The sequence below is a fragment of the Plectropomus leopardus genome, chromosome 17 (genome assembly GCF_026936395.1).
Source record: "Plectropomus leopardus strain MGB_pleo_1.0 chromosome 17, ASM2693639v1, whole genome shotgun sequence".
NCBI lineage: Eukaryota > Metazoa > Chordata > Actinopteri > Perciformes > Serranidae > Plectropomus > Plectropomus leopardus.
The window spans coordinates 3,804,830-3,830,127 of NC_142192.1; the positions used below are offsets into that span (position 1 = coordinate 3,804,830).

Sequence of the window (25,298 nt, forward strand, 5' to 3'; positions counted from 1 at the left end):
TTCCAAAAATGTCAAACTATTCTTTTAAAAACAGGTCACAGATACCAACCTGTTCTCACTCCAAACTCGTCAAGTAGCGCCGCTCTGCCAGTGCTTTCCATGTACAAGCTTGACACCAAAAGTCACCTTCCATGTCCAACTGGAACATGGCTGGATGGCGTCAGATGAGAATGAGGTTGGATAGAACCGTTGATGTAGTTATTTTACAACAGAGGACGACGAGACGGCACCAAGCCCGTCCACATGCAACACCCATGGGTGGCGTCATGTGAGAATGCGGCCGGATGGAACCAGTCACGTTCGCATGAAACGCTGAAGGACAGTGTCAGGTAATAATGTTGCCTGTACTGCGTTTATAGGGCAGCTGGGTAAGGAGGTGGATGGGTCCAACAAACAACTGACTTTCAGGCAGGTGTGCGTAATTTGCTTCCTGTGTGGAAGTCTGTGTGTGCTTTTTTCTATACCTTACCATGTGTCTTTTGTTGCTTAATCCTAACCATCATGACAATCCACGCTGTTGTACATATAAGGATCATACTGCTTTCTGCATGCTGTAACGTCAAGGTAACGGGCAGCGTCATCTCACCATGTGCATTTGTTGACCTCACCGTAATAGTATCCTAGAGTGTAAACAACTGACGCAGAAGGATACCTAAAACGTCATTGGTAGAAGCAGACGGTCCTGACAAAGTGGCACCAGTGAGTGAGAACATATTGCAGATACAAACATAGTTTCTTTGTTAAAAAATGACACATGTCCTACAAAAGCTGGGCACTGTAGTTTTAAGCATGTTACTCAAACAGGGGTAAATATTGTATTTTGTAATAGACTGTGCATAAACATGGACAACATAACAGTTCGCGCAATGTGAAGCTTTTTAATCTTGATCACCCCCTGCTGTCTGACTGCAGTATAGGTCATAAAGTCCTCACCTCTATGTTAGTGAATGGGACATAGGCCAAACTACAAACTCAAACCCAAACAAATTTTTCCCAAAGATGGTTTCTGTCACTGAAGGTAGTTCTCATCACCCTGATGTTTGTTTAAGTGATCGTTTTTATGATGAGTTTGATTTCAATGAGTTATTCAATTCTACAAAATGCCATGATTGACAGCTATGACAGCCAATCAGTGTTCTTGCTTTCAATGGGGCTGCGACTGGTCGAACAGGTGTTTTGGCAAGAAGGCTCCCACCACTGCGTGAACTCTGGTTCCAAATGACATCACCAGTGTAAAATGGCAGCGGCTGTATTGGTGATATTTTAGCTCCACTTAAGCATCACGGGAGTGGTGGGAATGTGTTGTCTATCTTTATATACAGTCCATGGGTGGAGCATGTTAATCAGAGTATGAATGGCTGCATGTAAATGAAACAGAAGAATAAGATTCTAAAAAAAGGCTCTGGATACACAAACAATACTTGTTGGTATTGGTTTTTTTTCATTGAGTTAACTGACAATAAGAAAAACAGAATAATGCCAGGCTTATCCTTTGTAATTATTCTTTAAAGTCTACTTAATTCAGATTACTATCCTACCGATGGCTTCTTGAGACTGCATCATTCATACAAATTAATGATCTCATTTAGTCGTGACAGCCACGGAGACTTATCACTTTATCCATCAGACAACATACAGTCACCTCCTTAATGAGCGCAGTAATCCCACCAATCAAAATGACACCCTGCCAGGGATTCCACCTATGGCAGCAGCTATGATGGTGACCACAGTAACGAGACCAGGAAAGTGCAGCCACCAGAAGGGAAAGGAAGGTAAAAAAAAAGAGTGAGAAAGACAAAATCTACAATTATTGCCTGGTGGAGAGCATGCATTAGTATGATGTGGTAATTGCCTGGACATGCTAGTGGGGGCAGAGAGCACATTATTTATAGAGAAGATGGGAACAACAGGACAGGAAACACTATGTATGTTAGTGTGTGTTCATGTGTATGTATTTGTGTGTGTGTGTGTGTGTATGTGTGTGTGTGTGTGTGCACGCGTGCTGATACTCCAACAGGAGAGAGTTTGACCTTCATGTAGGAGTGCTGGAGTTGACACAAGCACGTCTGCGCTGGGACAAGAGCTCAGGTTTAACAGGCATATTGAAAAGGTCAGAGCTGTCACTCACCCAAACACACACACACACACACACACACACACACACACACAAAGATGCACACACAACCAAAGCCCATATGTGCGAAACCACATTGACACACACACACTCAGAGAAGCAGCTAGCGCATGCCAAAAACGTTGAACCATGTCAAATTAAAAGAGAAGTTTGTGCGCTCTCTGCCCATCTCCTTTAGAGACTCACTTCAGCACACACACACTATTTGGGCAGCTGCCAAAAATCCCTGGAGCTGGCAGTTTTTGCCTGGTCTTATTTTTCCACACCCATCCACCCACACACACACACACCCAGACAGGGTCATTGGTGTATAAAGTTGTTTTGGTCTGTTTATGGATTGTGATTGGCCACCGTGTTGCTAGCCAAAAAAAAAAAAAATTCTCTCCTCTGTAGTAACAGCTCTACCTCACCCCCCGCAGCTTACCCAGCCTGCTTATCTGCTTTCTGATTGGCTGATTAGGTTCCTCACTCTTTCCTCTCTCTGCCTATACCTTTTCAAAAAAACAAACGCTTCTTCTATTCACTCACACACACACACACACACACACACACACACACACACACACACACCGGCTGGTGCAGTGTTGACACATGCTGGCACAATCAAAGACACATACAGGCACATACACACAGAGACTTGATTGGCACCCACATATTATAAAAACAGAGAGTGGGGGAGACAGGCTCTGTATCACACCTTATCTACATGACTGTATTTTATGATTGATTTGCTTCATTTTTCACAACATACATGCCCATGCCATATCAAATTAAGTAATAAATAACATAGGGGGTTCATCAGATCCTGTCAGTATGTATATGTGGGTTTATCACTGGAGGAATGATCTGATTCCTATCAAAAAAAGAAAGCCTTCATTCCCCTGATTATCGAAATATGGATCTATGCAGAAGTTGGTCTTTCATGATGAAATAATTAGGGATGGGGAGTAACTGAATTCAAGTAAGTAAGTTACAAATTTAAAATTAGTTACTGTTTTCCATTACAGTTTAAATTGGTGGTATTCTCAATACAGTGCCTGTCTTTAAGATTACTTGAAGGGATTTTTTGTGTGTGTGTGTGTGTGTGTGTGTATTTGGTCTAACCCCTAAACCTGATATGTATGCTATTTATTATTATTATTATTATTTTCTATATATTGATTTACAGCACTTTTATCAACTCTGTTGTTTTTTAAATGTGCTTCATAAAAAAATCTGGATTGGATTGGATTTTGTGTTTTTACATTTTTACAAGGCAAAATGATGATTGTAACTGTATTGCACCACTTTACTGTTACTGTTCTGACATCACACTTTTGTTCAATAATTTGCACGTTTATGATCTGAAATACAGTGAGATACCGTAATACTGTGAGATGTATAACACAGTGAAAGGAGAATTAACCAATAACATTTTGTTAAATGTTCATTTTCCTGCATCCCCCCTTTGTATTACTGCCATACAATGCAATGGAGAGGTAATTAGAAATTATGCTGCAGTGCTGCTCACCGGGATAATGTTAACAAACACATGTTGTAGTCATTCAGTGATATATACACTTAGTAATAAGCATTCAGACTAATGCTACAGTAATATGGGGTGACTGTATTGGGGCAAGAATTTACCAAGTCTGTTTGACACTGATTCTCTTATGAGCCATTGAATACTGCAGATCTAGATTCAGCTATAAAATCAACACAGAAAAAAACAAAAAATGCTGGCATTGTACATTTCTACCAACCACGAATATGTGTGTTACATTTGTGTGTTATTATATATGAAACTATATGTTTAAGCAGCACTGTAGTCAACATGTGGTTAGGCTAAAGCCCAAAAAACATTGTCTCTGCTGGAAACCTAGCAACTAGTCACTAAAAAACAGCCACATGTGGTGGCTAAAAGGCTGCTGGAAACACACACAGCTCATTTACTACATCACTTTAGGAACGTTGATACAATACCTATGAAGCATGCAAATGTGATGTATTCATGGTTTGCAGAAACTTAAGATGCCAATATTTTCTTCTGGTGACTGGACTGATAAAAATCTAAAGAGACCTACTTATTACCTCCTCTTTTAGCAAATAATACGAAGAAAAATAAAAAGCTCATCACTCACTGAGAGCTTTAGGCCTCTTTCAAGTCTTTATCTAATTTGTCATTGCATGGACAAATTGCTCTGACATGGTGTCCTTTCTTTTCCAAAATTTTGTTTTCGTGGCCTGACATGAAGAAGAACCCTGCTGCACACAGGTGTGCAGTGGTTTTAATATTTTGGCTGATTGATGTGTATAAAGCACTGCATGACCCGAGTTAATTTCTCATCTCATCGTTCCTTATTCTACTTCTCAACCACTCCAGTCCTTAAATCTCGGCCGCTCTAGCATTCATTATTTTCACCCCAACCCTCAGGAACCATCCTCTGCCACTGTTTTAAGTGGGCTCTTAAAATCCACCTTACAAACAAGCCTTTTTTAACAGATCTCCATTCCTGTCTTGTGTTGTTGTTTTACTTTTGTCTGTCTCTCATTATGCTGTGTTTTAAATCTTAATGTTTGTTTGTTTGATTTACATATTGATTCATTTTGTGTGAGTGTGTGTGTTTGAAGCACTTTACAACTCTTTTTTAAGTGCTATATAATTAAAGCTTTGCTTACTCGTTTACTTATTTTTTTGCTTGTGTTTTTTATTACTCTTACTGCAGTCCATGTTTGCAAAATAAAAGGATATATCATCTTAATATATATCTTTTTCTGCTGCCAAAACTAGCATTATTCCTGCAAAGCATACAACAGATGGTGACATGCTGCATTCAACATCATGTGACAAAAACAGTCATGAATCCAATTAATAAAATATTTTGCGACTGACGTGCTCCATATTCCATGACATCTGAATGTTGCATGGACATGTTTGTCAAAAACATGTATGTGATTCCTATGTTAGTCTACACAGGCTCAATTTGGTTCTGTTAAAGTCAACATCAGTAGGAGCACGAATGAACTCGCTTTCTCTGGTGTACATTAATGTTGGCTCTCACTGATATCTGTGATTGCTTTGGCAACAGAGGAAGAAGTATCACCTTCTGACACATCTTCTCACTGTTTGTTGCCAAAAACATCCTGTTATCCCGAAAAAGCACTTGACAGATGGTAGGTGATATGTCATACTCAAGTCGATGTGAAACAAACACAAAAATTTGTATAAAACAAGTATAGAAGAGCTTTGAAAAATGTGTGTTGACTGATTTAAACAGTTACTAATGTTTTATTTATTTTGGGGGCATTTAGTTTTTTCCACTTGTGCTTGCTTGAATTAACCATCAGCGGGTGTTATATATGCATGAATGAAGCTGATTTTTTTTGCATACATTGACTCCTGCTGATATCAATGATTAGCTTTGACAACATAGTAAGTTATATCATGCTAAGAAAGCCATCATGACTGCGTGTCAGAGAAAAATATAGAGGTGCAAGCCCACACAGGCTCCTCAGAGCACAGTGACACACTCCCAAACACCTTCCCTGGTAATAATCTGTTGAAGGTGATAATTTATTCTCTGTCTTCAAAACTATACCCCCCCCTTTTCTTCTACTCTGCACTCCAGCTGGCACAGAATACACCCGCGGAGTGTGTCAGATGGGCGGGACGTTACTTTTTTTTTTTTTTTGGAACAAGTTTCAGTGCCGAGAATGAATTGTCTTGCATTTGCTGCCTGACACTGTGGGTGTTTTCGAATGCTGAGTGCCTCCAACCCCGCCAGCTGTCGACATGAACTGGATATTTTCACTGGATACCACAAAAAAAAAAAGCTGGCATCGGGCCAGGTAGTCTCTTAGACAGACAGACAGACAGACAGACAGACAGGGAGACTGGTGGGTGTGCTGGTGACAGGAATGGGAATGCAATATTCATCAGGTGATACCTCCAGTAACACTCTATTATTTATTAAGTCTGAATCCGCTCTGTCATCATCCACACTCTAACAGGCTGAGCCTCCAGCGCAGCCATGGGGAGTGTGTATGCAATATATAGATGGATTTCCCAAATGAATCAGTGGACGCGATGCAATCTGGTCCAAACACGGCTAATGAGAGGCCAGGCTTCATCTCAAAGCCGCTGCGAGGGGATTACAGGTTCGAGTGCAAATATTTCATTTCTCGGCTGAACTCTCTGGTTTTCTTTCTTACTTCAGGTGAACGGCGTTGATCTGCCCGCATAATTTGTTTCTATTCCTGTGAATGGCATTAATCACATTATATGTTCCTCTAATTTACTTCCAAGCGCTCAGTGTGTTCAATCTGGCCATTAACACATGAAACCTCCTGTCCAAATAGTTAATACGTGCAGCTTTAAATAGCCATGGGATGGATTAATGATGGAGGTAATCATTTACGGTATGCTTTATTAATCTGCTCTCCTGTTATTAGGACAGTTATTAAGGCTGTCAGTCGTTATGTGGTGGTGGTGCTGGTGGTGGGCAGTCTAATTTAGACTGTAAGGATCTTTACTATTGATCTGATGTAATGTCTTGCCCTTCATGCTTTCACCTGCGCTGACTCTCATCATTTCTGCTGCTTACAGCTGACAGCTGAGCTGACATGTGTGACTTATGTAACATTGACTTCTGAATTGCTATAGTGAGCACTTTATACACATGTAGGAAATACTCCTTCCTATACATCATCTTTATCTTAAGCTACTTTTTAACGGGTCACTCCATGATATGACACATAAATGTCAAGCTACGTGTCCTACTCAGCTGCTGAAAAACAGTTGTAATTTTTGTGGCTCTGTAGGAGCTCTGTCAAGTCTGAGAATAAAAGAAAATCCTGAGAATATCACCTCGGGTTATCTCAGCTTGAGCTGGGAGACTACACATCACAACTGAGAGCCTGGGTTACAACCTGACAGTTTAGAGTGTGACTTTACCAGGCAGAGCTGGTTCAATGAAAATATGTCAACCCTATCACTACACAAGCACACTGATGTTGAGCGATTCTGCAAAACTCTACATTATGTTCTATGACAATGCTTTTTTTTTTTTACATGCTTTTTTTAAATGACTTTTTTCTACAGTAACTGTTCATTAGGGCTAGGTACAGGATACCTTTAAAGGCACATTTTAGTAACTTTAGTTAAAAACATTCAAAAATGAACTAACCTTGTGTAGAAGTTACACCTTTATCATTGTGTCCAAGAATCCTCTATATTGTACAACAGAGATATCCACTGTTAAGCAGCTGGCCGTACATCCTGGCCTGAAAGGCCATAGTGAGTCACTGTAGCCTCTAGTGAGCCGCAGGAGCATAGAGTCAACGGATACAGCGTAGAAGTTACAGTCTCAGTGAATTAGTTAGTTCGTTTGTAAGAAACACAGCGATGGCAGAAGCACTTCAGTGACGCTTGCAAGCACCTCAGTCCTGACCGCATCTCTGCCGTGCTCAAATGAAGTTACAGCACACCCTCTCATTTAATCTTGCTTATATATCTCCATAAGGGAAGTAGAGTGGAGGTCTGCTAAAAAAAAGTCACTAGGTTTGACGATAGGCACTTTTTTTGAAAAGTATAAAAAGGTTTTTAAAAGTCCCCAAATCTAGAGAGAAATTCACTAAATTGGCAACATTGAAAACTAAATAGGTAGGCCAGCTGAGTCAGGATGTCTTGTAAACCAGTCCATCAGCCAAACTCATATTTGTATCAGATTATCTTAGACCAAAGCACTCCTGGCTAATAATATTGGAATCTGGCTTTGCATTTGTTTACCAGGAAGAGAGTTTCCTTACAGCCCCCTTGACCAATGGCACATCGAAAAAAAAAAAAAAAATCACTATTAAAACTACATGAAGCTAAATGTCTAAACGTCTTCTTTATCATCAACTCTTTAAAATTGGCATCAATGTTTTTTATGTGCTGCATTCAGATGCTTTTCACAAGTATTTTAACCTCTGAAACCTGAAGAAAACTGGTTTGATTACTTTCAGAAACACAGGAAAAAACATAATGAGCAACTTAGCAAGACACTAAGACGTCCTGTAAATGTCCTGCAAAATTAGTAAGAGGAAATTGATCTAGATGATTAGATATTATCAAAAAAAAAGAGGGAACACTGTCCAGAAAGGTATGTTTAAATTCTCTTAATTATATATTTAAAATAATGTTACAGCAAGCAGTTTTGTTTTGTTTTCTTGTAACTTTTTATGATTTCTTGCAATTTTTTGTGCTCATCACCCTCTTTCCATGTTTTTGAAAGAAATCAAGCCCATTTTCTCAAGCTTCAAACGGTTAAATCACATTAAAACAGCCTTCAGATGTTGATAATATGCTCAAATTACACACTCTTAAATCAATACAACTGCATCATCTCTTCAAGTGATAAACTCTGCTTCCCAAAACTTAACTTAGATTAATCACCTGTTTTCGGAAAGAAGGAGGAGAGCTGAACGGGAAGCGGCAGCAATAAAAACCTCAAAAACAAGACGGCACTCGCATCAGACTTTTTTATTGAAGATCACACTGAAGATCTGTATTCTGTCTCTGGTTTCCACTTAAGCAGAGGACGCTTACAGTGTGTGTCGACCACATTGTGTCTATATTTAAGAAGCGGATGCCACAAAAAAAGCTCCGGTGCACGATGTAGAGTCAGACTGAATCAACATAATGCATAATTAATAAGCTAAACGAGGCAGTGCTACATGGTGCACCTGACTGCCCACTGAGATGAGCTTTCAGGCCAATCAAGTGTGGCCTGTATGGGCCGCTGTGTGCCCATACACTATGTATGCAGTTATGCCTCAGTGCGCTCACACTTATCCAGCAACTAATGAGGCCTTGGGAGATCGTACACATCTAAAAACGTTTCTCTGTCTGCTTGACTCTGTATATGTTTATCTGAGCGTGAAGCTCGGCGCCGTACAGATACTGTACGTACAGGATGTTTCACAAGGCGAAGAGGCATCATGCACCCATTCACCACACTCGTTTAGCCCATTTGTGTTTCTCCCATTACTATCTTTGCATCTTCCCATCAGCAGAGTCAGTGAAGCATGGGGAGTTATTAGGATATTCCTGTCTCCAGAAAAAAAACACATCTTTAAAAAGAAAAAAAACAACTCCTCTCTTGTAATTGCATGCAGCATCACTGCTAATATAATGTACTGTACATGTTCAATGATGAAGAGCCTGTTTTCAATGCAACACACTTGCCAGATTTCACACACAAGTGTGGAAAAGTAAAGGCCCGCGTGATTGAATGCAGAAATGCAAGCGGACGCACACACAAACAAACACACAAAAAAACACCGAACCCGGGTGTCATAACTATTCCACATCGCGAGAGAGCCCCTGACTCCACTTCAAAGCTCTCTGGCTGACAGTGGCTAATGATGAACACTCAGATGAAGAGCAAAGAGACAGTGATCTAGACTCGCACATTAAAAAAAAGGCCTCTTCCCGTCTTTTACGGCAAGATAAAAGACGAGAACTCGTGCCTGACTGCGGCTAATGTGCGTTTAAGCACTCATACATACATACATAAATGCGTACACAGGCAGACACACTTATCATGCAAATGTAGAATAATTACAGTCTTGTATGAGGGAGGAAAGCTGGGTTGCCTTTTGAAGATAGTGATGCTCAAAAGATCCATTGATGTTATGCTGGGTAATAGAGGAAAGACATTGGGAGACACAGAACTGGTGTCTCTCACTCTTTCCCTCTATCCCTCAAAAAAGTCCAAATATCCTGCAATTTTCTGGACAAGGGTGTCTATTTGTATCTGTTGTGCAGGTGCTCAAAAGGGTATATATTGCTCCCCGGAAGCTGTGATCACCAGCACGCAGGTATCAGGGCTCAGGTGCCACAAACAAAGACTACTGGCTACATCATGCAAATAAAACATACCCAGAACAGTCTTTTCATGTCATTTTCATAAAGATCTCTGCACTAAAACTGCAAAACAATTTGGAGACTGATGAATCTCATTTTCTTCCTGCTTCATGTCTTTTTTTTTTTCACATATGAAGCTAGAGCCAGGGGATGTCTAGCTCACAGGACACACAAGAATCAAAGATGCAATGGATATGAATATGCCGACTGTTCTGTGTCTACTTTGCATTGCTCCCATTAAAGGAACACTTTACCCTGCAAAAGATCATTTGTATATCGAGTACTCACCATGTTCTGTTGAATTCCTCAAGAAACCTTTGTTTTTCTTGCATTCCTCCACAGTGTATGAAGAATCTAAAAATACAGAAAATTTCTGATAAATTTAAGTCATGGGGGATCATGACGAACAACAACAAAACTATGTCAAAACATCTGTTTACAAACTCTCACACAACTTTAATCGCATTATAATCTAGGTCTCATATATGGTAAATGGTAAATGGTATGCACTTGCATAGTGCCTTCCAGTCTTTTTGACCGCTCAAAGTGCTTTCACAATGCATGTCACATTCACCCATACACACCCACATTCCCACACTGGTGGCCAAGGCTACCGTACATGGTGCCACCTGCTACTCAGTAACCATTCGCACGCATGCACACTGTGATGACGCAGCATTGGGAGCAATTTGGGGTTCAGTATCTTACCCAAGGATGTTGCCTTGAGGAACCGGGATTTGAACAGCTGATGTTTCGATTTAGAGGACGACTCACTCTACCTCTGAGCCACAGCCGGTCATAGGCATAGTGCATCCCAAAGCATGCATTTTCACTTAAACCTTACTTTTTAAAAGTGGAACTTATCTCTACTTCCTTCAAAGTCAGACCACATTGACAAAACAGTGATTTTACAGGGCTGAACATATGAGCTGCTGGTCGACCACTGCTTCAATTAGTTAGTGTTTTTGTGTGTCTTTGGTGAATTTGAATTAACCTTTTTAAACACCAAAGTTGAGCAATAATACAAAGCAGAGGTAGAAAAGAAGCTCCGATATTTAGTGAGGTAAAATTACATTTTTTTGTCAATGGAATCTGGATTTGAAAAGAGCATAGGTTTTATTCTAAGTTCAGTTAAAAGGAGTACAATTTTAGTAAAAATGCATGTGTTGGGAAAGTACTGAGCATATGACTGAATACATGAGACTAGGATTATACTGCATCAGTTCTGTGTGAGAGTTTATAAATGGGTTGGGGTTTTTGCAAAGTTATTTTTATTTTTTTGCCTTTATCTGACAGGACAGTTGTAGTGTGAGAGAGGATAAAGACAATGAATGAATTAATCTTTATATAAAACATGTAAAAAAACAAAACTGAAGACAAATAAAAGCAAACAAGCCTTACAACCAAGTGCAATGAACAAAATAAAAACATATTCTATTGTTATATATACATTACCATTCTATATAAATGACTTCCTAAATTTTAAATACAGTCCACTACAATATACAATATAAACAACTATCCCAGCTTTATATACAAGGGGCGATGACATGCAGCAAAGATTAGAACTGAACCTGTGGTCGCTGTGGCTAGGACATAGCCTTTGCACATGGGGCGCCCGCTCTACCAGGTGAGCTACTGGGCGTCCCATAAATGAATGTATTAAAGTAGTTCTGCTGCCAAAACCAGCCTGTTATTCTTGCAAAGCATTTGACAGACGGTAACATTCCATATTCAACATTATACACACACAAAATCACAATTAAATAAAATTCTTCATAGTTTTGCTGTGGTAAAAAGCAGAACCATATGATTTCTATTCATCAAGAATTTTCTCAGTTTTTGCATTCTTCGTTCACCGTGAAGGCTTGTGAGATGTTTTCTTCACAAATTCATCATGACAGAGGCTGAATAACTGATATACAAATGGTCATTTTTGGGTCTCTATGCATCACAGGGAATGAAAACCGGGTTGTGAGGTCACGAAAAATATTGCAAGGGAATGCAAAACTTAATGCAAAAAAAAGGAACCAAATTTCAGGCAAGAAATTCCCACTGTGACCCTCGGGAGGTCTCTGTGATCATACATATCACTTAACACAGCATTCATATGTTAAATAAACTTATGAAATTAACAGAAAAGACTGATAAACCAATGTACAATGTGTACTATGACAAAGGTTACCATGTGCACGAGAGCAGGTGCCAACCTTGTTGTGTTTTCATGAGAACATGGAGAAAGGTAGCAAAGGATGGACACACACACACACACACACACACACACACACACACACACACACACACACACACACACACACACACACACACACACGTATGCATACAAATGGCCAGGCAGGAATTTAAACTCAAACACAGGCGCTGACACACACACACACACACACACACACACACACACACACACACACACACACACACACACACACACACACACACACACACATACAGCCAAGCACACAAACTAATTGGCCACCCCATTAGTAATTTATTAAGCTTGTCCTTGTAAATTTTATCAGGTATCCAGCAGGGGAATAGATTTATTGATTCGCTCTGCATTCATCAGGCCCAGAAAACAGAGTGAGAGAGAGAGCAGAGGAGTCAGACGAGGAGAGAGAGGGAGAGAGTGCATTCATCAGGGCGGACAGCATCGGGTTCCAAGCAGCTTTGCGAGAGATCAGGCTGGAGTGTGTTGTGATTCCCCCTGGGTCACCACTATATCCTGCTTCATTCACAACGCTGCCTCGCCTGAGCTTATCAATGTGCGCCTCCCGATCGATAATTCTCATAAAACACCATGCAGGCTTAGGCTTAGACCTTCTCACGGCCCAAAAAAAAAAACAACAACAAAAAAAAAGAAGGAGAGATGCTGTCAAACTTGGTCTTAACCCCAGGGAGCTGCTGATAAGCTGCAGGGCAAACCAGTCCACACCGGGTCATGTATATACTGGAAGTAAAATAAGAAATTTCAATTTGAAACAGCAACTGCCAGGCTGAATATGTACAATATGTCTGAGGTTGTGACCTCATTACTGTATCACCTCTGGCCCACTAGTTTGCAGGTTTTTTCTCTTTACCAGGTATTGGCGAGTATCGACTAGCCGGGTAAGTATGTTGTTATTGTAAGAACATTAGTCTCTGTGGCTCATCCACCCTGCCCATCACTCTTCTAAAGCTCCACACACTTTGTGATCACTAGCAGTCCAGAGGGAGAAAACCTCCTGTGGCTGTTTTCACTCCTTTCCTACAGCAGGAATGAGAAATAAGTGGGTGAGGGGGCAGGAAAGGAAAAGGAGTTCTTGTTGGCAGCGGCGACGATAATTGTGGCATGCTTCTCCTTGCTCGAGTATATATATTCACCTTTGTAGGCGGACGGATGATTTTCTGCGTGTGTGGGCACGGAAGTTAAATCGACGTGACAGCGCGAAGGCTCAACTGTAAACACTAGTTTCAGCGACGCAATCCTTTGTAAACACCTCGCCAGTTTTTTCCCCCCCTGCTCTGGACGTTTGGAGGCAATCTTTTTTGGGGTGAGGATCTGAGAAACTCAGCTGCAAGATCCCGTTCCCTTTAGGCATCATGATCCTTGACTAGTATTGTTCCAGGATTCCCCAGCATGGCTCACCGGGAGGCTAGCTCTGCCTGCTGCATGATTGGTGGAATAAGCCCGCGTTTTGGGATTTGGGAATACCGATTCCTAATCCTCTGCATGGCTCCCTCCGTCTCTGGACGTCTCAGGTTGGAACATGTAGGTGGAGTGGTGTAAACATGCGCACGCACACATGCTAAGACATATGGGCTGGAGCGATAAGGCCTGTGGATGCTTTAAGACCATTATTGTATGGATTCCAACCATTGAGCCTTAGGCATTTGGCCACTGTACTCCTCTGTAAGCTCTACAAATATTCATGATATCATTTAAGAAACTGTTCAAATACATCTTCAGCAGCAACATGTTTCCCAGCCCTGAAGACTTCTTACTCTCTTCTCATATCTGTACTTGGAGGGCGCTTTCCATGAACCATTTTTTTTGATGAGTTGTCACTAAATATAGAGGATTCAGACTCTGCCTAATGTTTTCATACCAAGTAGCAGAATATTTTTTTCCTCGACATTAGTGGCTTTTGGATCAAAACATATCTCTTTTCTTTACTTGGAGTACGTTTTACTTGTTGAATTCAATTCAAAAGTATAGAATTAAAGCCTCTGGAAACGTGGCTTGAAATAGTAAGAATGCAAATATTATATCAAAGTTGAGTGTCTCGTTAAATATCTACGACAAAACTAGGTTAAAATCTGGTATATGGCTGGACCGTGTACAGGTGTCCCCATCCATTTTCCTTCAGGGACGTCTTTACTATCTCTGAGTAATAAGACATATTTTAGGGATATTTCATATTATATGAGACTGATAACGATAACAGTATAGAACAACTGACAAACTGTAAAACTGTATATTAACTCTATATTAACCCAAATGCCTACTGCAGGAGGTTTCCCAGAGGTTTTAAATTCAACAATTTGGGAATACTCATTAAGTTTTTTCACAGTAAACCTGCATGGTAAATAGGTCTCATGATGAAGAAATAGAGTGTAACGATTGTGAGAGAGCTGTCACCAGCTTTATGTTCGGACTTTGCATAAGTGCAGGTGCTGAAAATGTATGTAAGGTGACTGGAAAAGGCAAAGTGTTCTTCTCTACTGTTGAAAACTATTGATGCTCTGTTCTGCAATTCTTTAATGCTATTTAATGCGTGCAGTTGAGCAGCCGCTGTACGCTCCACAACTGACCACCATAAACAGTATAAAAAAATGGACACATAACATCACCCGTTTTGTCGACTCTTGTTCTGAAGTCTCCAGTTTGGCAATTCGGCTGCCATCTTGAATTTTCAAAGTCAAAATTGACCATATTTAGATAAGAGGGAGAAAATAACCCCCATGTTAGCTGCTAGCTTGGTTAGCACAGTGCATGTACAGCTATAGTTAAACTATACTATAACTATGATAAAGCAAATCATCAGCAAAAAACAGGCTTAGAAATTAAAACCTTTAAAACAAAACGTGTTTACCAGAAAAAAAAATAAACATTTGACTAATTAGAGGGTCTTTTAGTACACTCAAATGCTGAACAAGACTTTTTTAGGCAACCAAAACGTAACAATTTATCTTCCATGAACTAAAAACTCACTGAAATAGCATCTGCGACAACACATTACTTAAACAGGGTTGTCACTGCTGTAGTGACTTGTCAACAGATAGCATCCACATATTAAGCTGCAAGCTTAAATATGCATAACTTTAACCCTTTGAAACCTGAATCATGAGGGGAAAGGAAATGAGGAATTTGACAAAAAAAGAATTCCCATTAACTGCAACAAAATTAGCAAGAGGTGATTTCTTTCTTTCTTTTTATTTTATCTTATTTTATTTAAAATCATGTTACAGGAAAATCTAATTTTTAGCACTTTTTCAGTTCATTTTCTTGTTCGATTTTTCTTACTTTTTTTTGCTTAATTTCAAATCATTTTCTTTTAACTTTATTCTTTTTTGCTCCAAATTTTTGGACAATTTCTTAAGTTGCTTATTACCATCTTCCCATATTTTTGAATAAATAAATAAATAAGGCAATTTGCAGGGTTAAGTCTTCATTTAAATGGATGTGTTATATATGAATTCATCCCCACGTACAATTTTCCCAAATGTTGAAATTAGCTATTGTGAACAAAACCATTTTTTGTGCCAGGCTGTAAACATGGAGGTCTATGGGGATTGACTTGCTCTTGGAGCTAGCCTCAAGTGGCCATAAGAGGAACTGCAGTTTTTGGCACTTAAACATCAGTTTCATTTTTCATCCCTGGATTGTTGCTGCTTGCTGACTGTGTGTGTCAGTATGGTCGACCCTCTCCCCTGCACTCCAGGGATGAGGAGTGTTATGGTGAGACAGTGTTGATGGCATACTGAGCAGCATTTGATTTGAAATTCGAGTTGGTTTATATAACAATGGAAAGGTGCTTAAGGAATGGTTATTGCTACTGGGCATAAATAACAATGCTGGTTCTAATTTAAATAAGACAAAGATAAAGTGGATTTCTAAGTAACATTGGCACCATCTGCAAAATGTTTGAACGCATCGGTCAGAGTTTCCTTACAGGTGCACACATTCTCCTGTCAAATTTGTTTTTATTCATTCTAACTTTTGCGTGGGAAGTGGCGTGCACCTGTTGCAGGTGTTGTATTGTGAGTATGCAACAGTTGTAAATGCGGTCTGTACAAAACAAATGCTCAAGGACTCAGTGAATTACCAACTTCAAACTGCATATTTTCATCATTCAATGTTGGAAGCAAAATAAAGCTGCAGGAATTTTCTTTGAATGCTGCCAGACTATTTGCAAATGCTGTTTTTATTTTTATTCTTTACATTTTTCAACCTACCCGGCAACCACTAACTTCCTCGTCCTTGTATTCGTTTTCTGTCTTTGTTAAACAAGACATAACAGAGAAAGCACTAAATAAAGAAGCAGAGGGCGTGGAGACGGGGTGAAGGTGGGCGTCGAGGCTGATTTGAAGGGATGAAGGGAGCAGAGAAAAGGGGGAAAGGAGAGGAGGGGAGGCAACAATCTGTGCTGGTTAACTTCTCCCCGTTGACCCTGCAGAAGGGGCCACGGCTTCCTCCATCTGCCTGAAATAATCACTCACAAACACACACTCGGACGCGCATGCACACACACCTTCCCAAATGGCAATGAAAAAGGACTAATGATATTCCAACACTTACACACAATCAGCCAGAATCCATCACTCCAGTTTCTGCAGGGGCCTGGGCGTGCCAGTGTGTATGTGTGTGTGTATGTGTGTGTGTGCATGCGTCTCCCTTTGAAGATTGAAAGTGTTTGTGTGTGTCTGCAAGTGTCTGTGTATTACGTGGGTGTGTGTTATGTCTGGGGCACCATATGTTTCCCACAAATTTGTTTTCACCCCTAAAAAAGCATATCCATATGCATATTAAACAGCTTTAATTAAGAGCCCCTCTCCCCACATACATGCTGTACACAGATGTACACACACACACACACACACACACACTTCCTGGAAGAGGTAGTGTGATTTCCAAGCATCACATTGCGAGTGAGAACACTTGAGAAACTAGTTAATTGACATTGACTATTCATATATACAGGGTGTGTTGGCTGGGCTGTGCAGATGGTGACTGTAAGTCCCAACTTAGAAAAGCAGACAAAAGCAGAAAAATGCTGCCTCAGTCCTGCTTCAAAGTGCCTCAACAGCCCCAGGAAGTGGTCCTGAGCATATGATCTGGACCACTTCAGTGTCTCAATCATGGGGCTGAGAGCACTGTTCGTTTTCTGTCTAAAAGGTTGTTGATTGTAGCTTTTTATGTCAAAAGTGTAAATCACTTACTAGGCAGCTTTCTTTTGCCCCTCAAATTGCGCAAATTAAAATTGAAAATAAAATACACCTAATTGAAACATGTCAATTTCGAAATAACTCCCATTTATCCCCCCAAAAAAGTTTCTACGCTCGCATGAGGTGGTATTTCAGACGATTTGAAAAAGCCACATTTCTCAAAACTGCAATAGAAACACTTTTTTGGCTTTTCTAGGTCACATGATGCTATAGCTATGTTTGTCAGTAGGAACTGGCTTACTCAGACATGTTGCCGCAGGAGCTACTAAGAGGTGTTACTGTATTGCATTTCTCTTTAAAAGTTTTGAAGAAGTTTTGAATCCACAATTCCTCATGAATTTGTGAACTATAACCTCCCAGAAATCCCTTATAAGTGGGTGCTCCCACGTATAAGCGGCCTGCCTTTCCATTATTGCTCTATAACACGACAACGTGGCCTTGGATTGGAAATAATGACGGCTAGTGCGGTGGCTGCAATGAAAATAAACCTGCTAATGTTTGCATCCATCCATCACCATGCTTCCTGGAATGTTATTGTGAGAGGAGAAGTCACAGAACATCACTCATTGGAAACATAGTCATCTCGCAGTTGTGTTTACTGACATTTAGAAAATATTACTTAAGATTTGTGCAAATCTGTAATGCACACCCGCCTATTGACAAAAGCATGGCCAGGGCAAAATCAGTAAGGTTTGAGCATTCAAAGGAAGTGACTATCAGTATGAGCCTTGCTGAGCTGACTTAAAGTCATTACTTTTGACCATTCTGACTATAAGTCATAAAATATTTTGCAAAACAACATATACTAGCAAGCTTCCAAACCTTTTCAACTAAAATTCAACGGGCCTCATGCAGCAACATTCTGTTAAACTTCTGTACTGTAAGTCAACTCTTACCACAGGTAACTCCCCCTAAAGACTGTGAAAACCAGATGTCTCTCTCTTATCTTGGTCAGAGTGCTCTCAACCACTCGTAAATTTTTCTCTTACCTAAATGAGGAGCACAAAAAAGAGAACATTGGTGAATCCCAAAAATGGGAACCAACAAAATATGGCCATAAGGCCCAATGTTACATATATCTTCTCAGATGTTCAAGATAAAACAGAGAGACAAATTCGCTACAAAGGCTAGGTGCTTTGGGATCTTCTTGTGGGGCAAAATGCTGGTTACCTGTAAGCTGGCAAAACAATTCACCAACATCTCTCAGTTTTTTCTTCAATTTGCCCTTAAGAAAAGTTCAAAGAAAAGTCGACATCACATTCACATTTCACCATGATCAATCCCACTGTCCGCGAAAATTAAAAGCACGTCTCAATTAATTATAATCAAGCAACAACCTCTGGGGCTGAAGTATGAAGCAAACACAGAAGTGCCAAAAACAAAGCCTCTCACACAAATATAGTCATTTCTGGCTCCAAATAAAACAAATTGGTAACAACCAAGATGCCAAGGCATCAAAATGGAAGTCTACAAACCAATGGGTGAATTCATGGAAGCTATGTAATTATATTTAGTCTATTATTGTAATTAGACTAGAAAACCACACACATTTCCAATAAAAGGGCATTACTGCAAGAAGTGAACTAAAAGTTATAACCAAATATTTTGTACAAACATATCAGCAATTTAAATGCGTGTAATTATGATCCAATGCACGCAGATTGCGTTCTTACCTAAGAACTAATCCTAAATAACAAAATGTTGGTGAATTTTTGAATCTTCGTGAGAACTTTGTAGGTAGTTTCAATGGGTAATTTATATTTGAGAATGGTGTGGGAAGTTGAACAGATATTGGGGCAATACAAGCTTCCCCTCAAACAAACTTCTATTTCATATAGAAATGTCATGTGCTTGTCTCTGAGTCTGCCTGAAAGTAACCAGGAAACCTTTTGGATTAACAGTTAGCATGGTTAAGTAACTGGTTAGCATGCTCCAGAGGTAAAAAAAAAAAAAAAAACATGCATGTTGTCCAGTCGGGTCATTTCTGTGGTTTGGACTCAGATTCAAGTGTTTAAAAATGTTAAGGTAAAATTGAAATTAACAGGGAAAGCATGGAAGAGTCTGCATTTCCCAAATCTCTACAACAGAGGTGAGGAGAGCAACATTAGCACGGCCCAAAGTTTGACTGAATGAGCCGGGTTGAAAATGCCATAATTTCCTTTAAACTTTTAACTGAAAGGACTTTTTCTCTCATCTATTTTCTGTTTAACTGTCTCTTGTTAGTAATTCCACGGTGACCGTTTTGAAGCACTTTTATTTTGAATAAATGATAATAAACCAGAGCACAAACCTTGCCTCAAGTGCAGTTGCTCCAGTGTTGCAGAATGATAACACAAATGCTAATCATAACATCATCATTTATTTTTAAAGTGGTCAATCCCCGTGTTTCTCTTTTATGATTATGAAATTGCTGATACAAAGAGATTGTTGTTGAGGCCATTTTAGCGCAGCACTTCAGATCTTTAGTTAATGGTGTGGTCAGTAAGCTGTCTGTTTTTTTTTCTTTTGTTTTTCTCTTCCTGAAGTTGGAATCAAAACTCTCAGCTATGATACCATTTTCTATACATCCTTCAGGGTCAGAGGGAGTTTGATTATCCCAGCACCCTGGACAAGGTGCCACTTCATCACACAGCTAACACATAGGTGACAGAACACATCTATACTCACAGCTACAGGCATTATGGAGTTTCCACTTCACCTCACTGGCATGTCATTGGACTGGGCGAAGAAAAAGGAGAAACATGGGGAGGACAGCTAAGGGCTCATTTATGCTAAACTTTTGATATGGAGACAGACGGAGCTTTCTGTGCATACTCTGTGTTCATTTTGTCCATATTTGTGCACATTTTCTGAAAACTTACTGATACAGACAAAATCTAGCAATACCGCCGGAGATTGTTGGGGCAGTTAAGCGCAGTCCAAGAGAGATACTACCGCAGGACACAAGTGAGAGACCTAAAGGGACACTGATTTTCAACCAGCTTTGTGTAAAAGCAATGTGGGTAGTATGTGTAGATGAGCGGTGGTAAACTGACATACACTAACCAAGTTATCACCAGTTATCAAGATGGGCTTGTTATTTTTGTAGATTTATCACAGAATTGTTAAAAAAATGCATTCATTTAAAACAAGATCATGGCTTTTGATTTAAAAAAATATAAAATTTTCTAGATTTAGATCTGCTTGCTAACAAATCTCTTTTACCGGGGATACTAATACTAAATACTAATTTACTAATAATGATACTAACTTTCAGTTAACTAAAGCAGAATCATGGAAATTGGAATTACAAAAATCCTCTGTGCAAATATTTGTTGTTGTTGCCATAATTGTGTTCCCCACAGTAACTGTATTTGCATTTTTTCATTTAGTCACTGGGTTAATAGTGCTGTATGCTATGAAAGTGTAATGTCAGCACTACTTTTTATGATTAGATTCAGTCACACTTGTTTTAATCAACATAGTTTAACAAGTAAATACAAATGTTAAAAAGCATTCATGATTTTTTTTTTTGGCAAATTAAATAGCAGGTTGCTATTAAAATGAGCACTTGCCATGTCAAGGAAATTGTGTTGAGTTGTTTTTTGTCTTGTGTCCATGTTGTCTTGTGATTTCCTGTTTTATTTTGAAATCCTAACTCTCCTCTCGTTTCAGGTCACCTTACTTCCTCCCTTTGTGTGTTTTCCCCAAGCCCCCAGGAAGTGCGCCACCCTCTGAAGCAAAATTTACATAGTGGCCGAAAGTGGAACTACAGCGTCACGTGATGCACACTGGCCCAGAAAGACTTTTCCCCATTTGTTAACATTGGGAAAGAGACCTCCTTAAATCACTGGATCATTTTTTTTGAGACATGTTGACTTTTCAAAACGCATTTTTTTATAGCCATTATTAAAAACATTAAGTCCTAAAGATGTAAAATGAGCTATTTCCCGAATCAAGATTTGGAATTCGGACATTTCTCCAGACATAAAATGAACACGCATCGGACCCACGGGACTCTACCGCGTGAACGCGCATGTAACTCTAAGAGTTTCTGACACAGCACAGGCTTCGTACCGGCCGTAGTAATGGATGTTTTTTGCAGTAATTCATCAGTTTTTAATCACAATTCATCATTTTTACCATTTTACAACACATCCATACGCTGTTGGCTGTAAAGCCTGTAATATGGACGTCTTACCGTGTCTGTATCAGAGACTGTATATACAGTCTACAGTCAGTATTCAAACTACCGGTTATCAGTGAGCAGCACGGAGCACTAGTGACAGTTACTGAAAGGTACTGAACGTAGTATTTTTTAAAGTTGAGCTATGCAATAAAACACGGGGCAATATTACAAGCACCACCTTTTATTACCTTTTCATGGGCACAACACTTTCTGATTCTGTTAATTTGATTTCTCCGGTCGTGATTACCATATGATCCCCTGATGAGTTGTATGTATATGTGTGTGTGTGTATAGAGCGACAGAGAGATAAATATACCATTATCTGATTATCACGTAAATATTAAAACCGACAGTGCTGTCGTTATACCACCGATTAGCTGCTAAGCTAAGTTACTACGAGAGGAATGCTCGTGACAGAGCGCTGTTCGCTTCGAGCACTCGGGTCATCTGTGTGAGCGAGCCAGTGAGTCAATGCTCGGGTACACTCGGCCGCGTTCGGCTGTTGTTAATCATTTCCACGCATGCTCTATGGGCCAGTAGATCCAGGTATTTTACACTTTTCTAAACCCGGAAAAAGAGTTTTCTTTGCTTCATGCGCCACTGAGCAGCTCTCAAAGGAATGAATGAAGCCCCGCCCCCACGGCTGTATCCAGACTTCCTTATAATACATCCATGGTTTTCCCACCGTTGTGATTGTCGGCCCCGCCCTGATTGTCTCCACCTGTTTCCCCTTACCTTGTGTATATATAGTCTGCGTCTCCCTTTGTCCTGTGCCAGTTCGTCTTGTCTCGTCAGCCAGTGAACCAGCGCCGTATTCATGTCTTGTTGTTGCTCAAGCTTTTGTATTGTTCAGGTTTGAAACCTATTTTTATTTGGATACTTTGTTGGACTCAAGTCTTCCGTTACCTCGTAAGAGTGAATTTTTGTTGATACTTTGTTGATCTCTGGTTTTCCTGCGACCTCATTTGAGTGAATTTATGTTGATACTTTGTTTCCTTATCTCTGAGTATTTTTGTTGTTACTTTTCCTCTTCGGAGTGATTTTGTGTTTTGCATTTGTTTTTGTAAGAGACTTTTTGCTGCCTTATTTCATAAAGTGTTTTTTTGACTTTTGATATCTGGTGTCGTGCATTTGGGTTCATTCCAGTTCAGTCTTGTCAGCACTCGATGAAGAGCGCGTTATTACTTGCAAAGAACTCCAGGATGTAAGGACCTGGGACTAGAATGGGGACTTGCCTGTCTTCACTTGAGACTTGTCTTGAGACTTGAGATATACTGACTTACCACTTGCATATCGCAAATTGATGCAAAACATATACACTGCTCAAAAAAATAAAGGGAACACTAAAATAACACATCCTAGATCTGAATGAATGAAGTATTCTTATTAAATACTTTTTTCTTTACATAGTTGAATGTGCTGACAACAAAATCACACAAAAATTATCAATGGAAATCAAATTTGTTAACCCATGGAGGTCTGGATTTGGAGTCACACTCAAAATTAAAGTGGAAAAACACACTACAGGCTGATCCAACTTTGATGTAATGTCCTTAAAACAAGTCAAAATGAGGCTCATCAGTGTGTGTGGCCTCCACGTGCCTGTATGACCACCCTACAACGCCTGGGCATGCTCCTGATGAGGTGGCGGATGGTCTCCTGAGGGATCTCCTCCCAGACCTGGACTAAAGCATCCGCCAACTCCTGGACAGTCTGTGGTGCAACGTGGCGTTGGTGGATGGAGCGAGACATGATGTCCCAGATGTGCTCAATTGGATTCAGGTCTGGGGAACGGGCGGGCCAGTCCATAGCATCAATGCCTTCGTCTTGCAGGAACTGCTGACACACTCCAGCCACATGAACTCTAGCATTGTCTTGCATTAGGAGGAACCCAGGGCCAACCGCAGCAGCATATGGTCTCACAAGGGGTCTGAGGATCTCATCTTGGTACCTAATGGCAGTCAGGCTACCTCTGGCGAGCACATGGAGGGCTGTGCGGCCCCCCAAAGAAATGGCACTCCACACCATTACTGACCCACTGCCAAACCGGTCATGCTGGAGGATGTTGCAAGCAGCAGAACGTTCTCCACGACGTCTCCAGACTCTGTCACGTCTGTCACATGTGCTCAGTGTGAACCTGCTTTCATCTGTGAAGAGCACAGGGCGCCAGTGGCGAATTTGCCAATCTTGGTGTTTTCTGGCAAATGCCAAATGTCCTGCACGGTGCTGGGCTGTAAGCACAACCCCCACCTGTGGACGTTGGGCCCTCATTCCACCCTCATGGAGTCTGTTTCTGACCGTTTGAGCAGACACATGCACATTTGTGGCCTGCTGGAGGTCATTTTGCAGGGCTCTGGCATAGCTCCTCCTGTTCCTCCTTGCACAAAGGAAGAGGTAGCGGTCCTGCTGCTGGGTTGTTGCCCTCCTACGGCCTCCTCCACGTCTCCTGATGTACTGGCCTGTCTCCTGGTAGCACCTCCATGCTCTGGACACTACCCTGACAGGCACAGCAAACCTTCTTGCCACAGCTCACATTGATGTGCCATCCTGGATGAGCTGCACTACCTGAGCCACTTGTGTGGGTTGTAGAGTCCGTCTCATGCTACCACTAGAGTGAAAGCACCGCCAGCATTCAAAAGTGACCAAAACATCAGCCAGAAAGCATAGGAACTGAGAAGTGGTCTGTGGTCACCACCTGCAGAACCACTCCTTTATTGGGGGTGTCTTGCTAATTGCCTATAATTTCCACCTGTTGTCTATTCCATTTGCACACCAGCATGTGAAATTGATTGTCAATCAGTGTTGTGTTTCAGTTTTGAGCAGTGTAATTGGTCTCAATTAAATTTAAATCAATTTGCTTTATTGGCATGAATATTTGTAAAACAATATTGCCAAAGTCTCAGATACAATTAAATGGTCTCTCTCTGTTGTTGTTCAGACAAAAGAACTTACTTTCATATTTTCCTATTACAGAGACAGAGCCCCCCCTCTTTCTCTTTCTTGGATCAAACTAGGCTCACTGAAAAAATACACGTCGAATTTATGTTACTGCACTGTTTCTCGGCTAAAATGTTTGTAGAAGCATATTTTAGTGCTGTTTCTAGTTGTAATGGTGAGTTTGTGAACAGGAAGTGGGCGCCATGCTGTTTCCTGCACAGTCAAAACAAGTCAAATAAAAAATGGGGATCAAACAATTAAACTAAGTAGCACTAATCAAATATAAACCAAGATTACGCTACTGATTCTCACCTCAAATGTTTTCAGAAACACATTTTAGCTTACCGTTTAACTGTAATACAAGATCAATTCTTGCTGGCTGGCCGCCATTGTTCTGTATGTACGCAATATGTCATCCACCAGAAGGGGTCTTGAGCAAAAGTGTCCTTTTTCTCTGTTTTCTCTGGTCATGTAGCACCAATTTCAAAAGTATTTGCATCTTTCTACTGCATAGACAGCCTAGTTTTATTAAAAGGCCATCTTTCCAGCAGTGAAATACTTAAAGTAACCACAAAATGGAATGAAATGGTATTATTGTGAAAAGAATTCTCTGTCCATGTGTGTTGGGATGCATGTGATGGCAACAGACACCCGCCCTCTACAACCCTGTCTCCATTCAAAGGTACATTTTTATCTCCACCGTCACCTTGTTTGTTGTTGTGTGAAACTTT

At 40.4% G+C, this 25,298-nt stretch overlaps 1 protein-coding gene across 6 annotated transcripts in view; it reads right to left on the minus strand.

The window, feature by feature from the left end:
- Positions 1-25,298, minus strand: part of sox4a (SRY-box transcription factor 4a) — a 143,930-nt gene that overhangs the window by 89,112 nt on the left and 29,520 nt on the right. For all 6 annotated transcript variants that reach the window (XM_088090722.1, XM_088090725.1, XM_088090724.1 and 3 more), the window contains exon 3: positions 10,311-10,376. The gene's annotated coding sequence lies outside the window, so the exon portion shown is untranslated. The remainder of the gene's footprint in view (positions 1-10,310; positions 10,377-25,298) is intronic.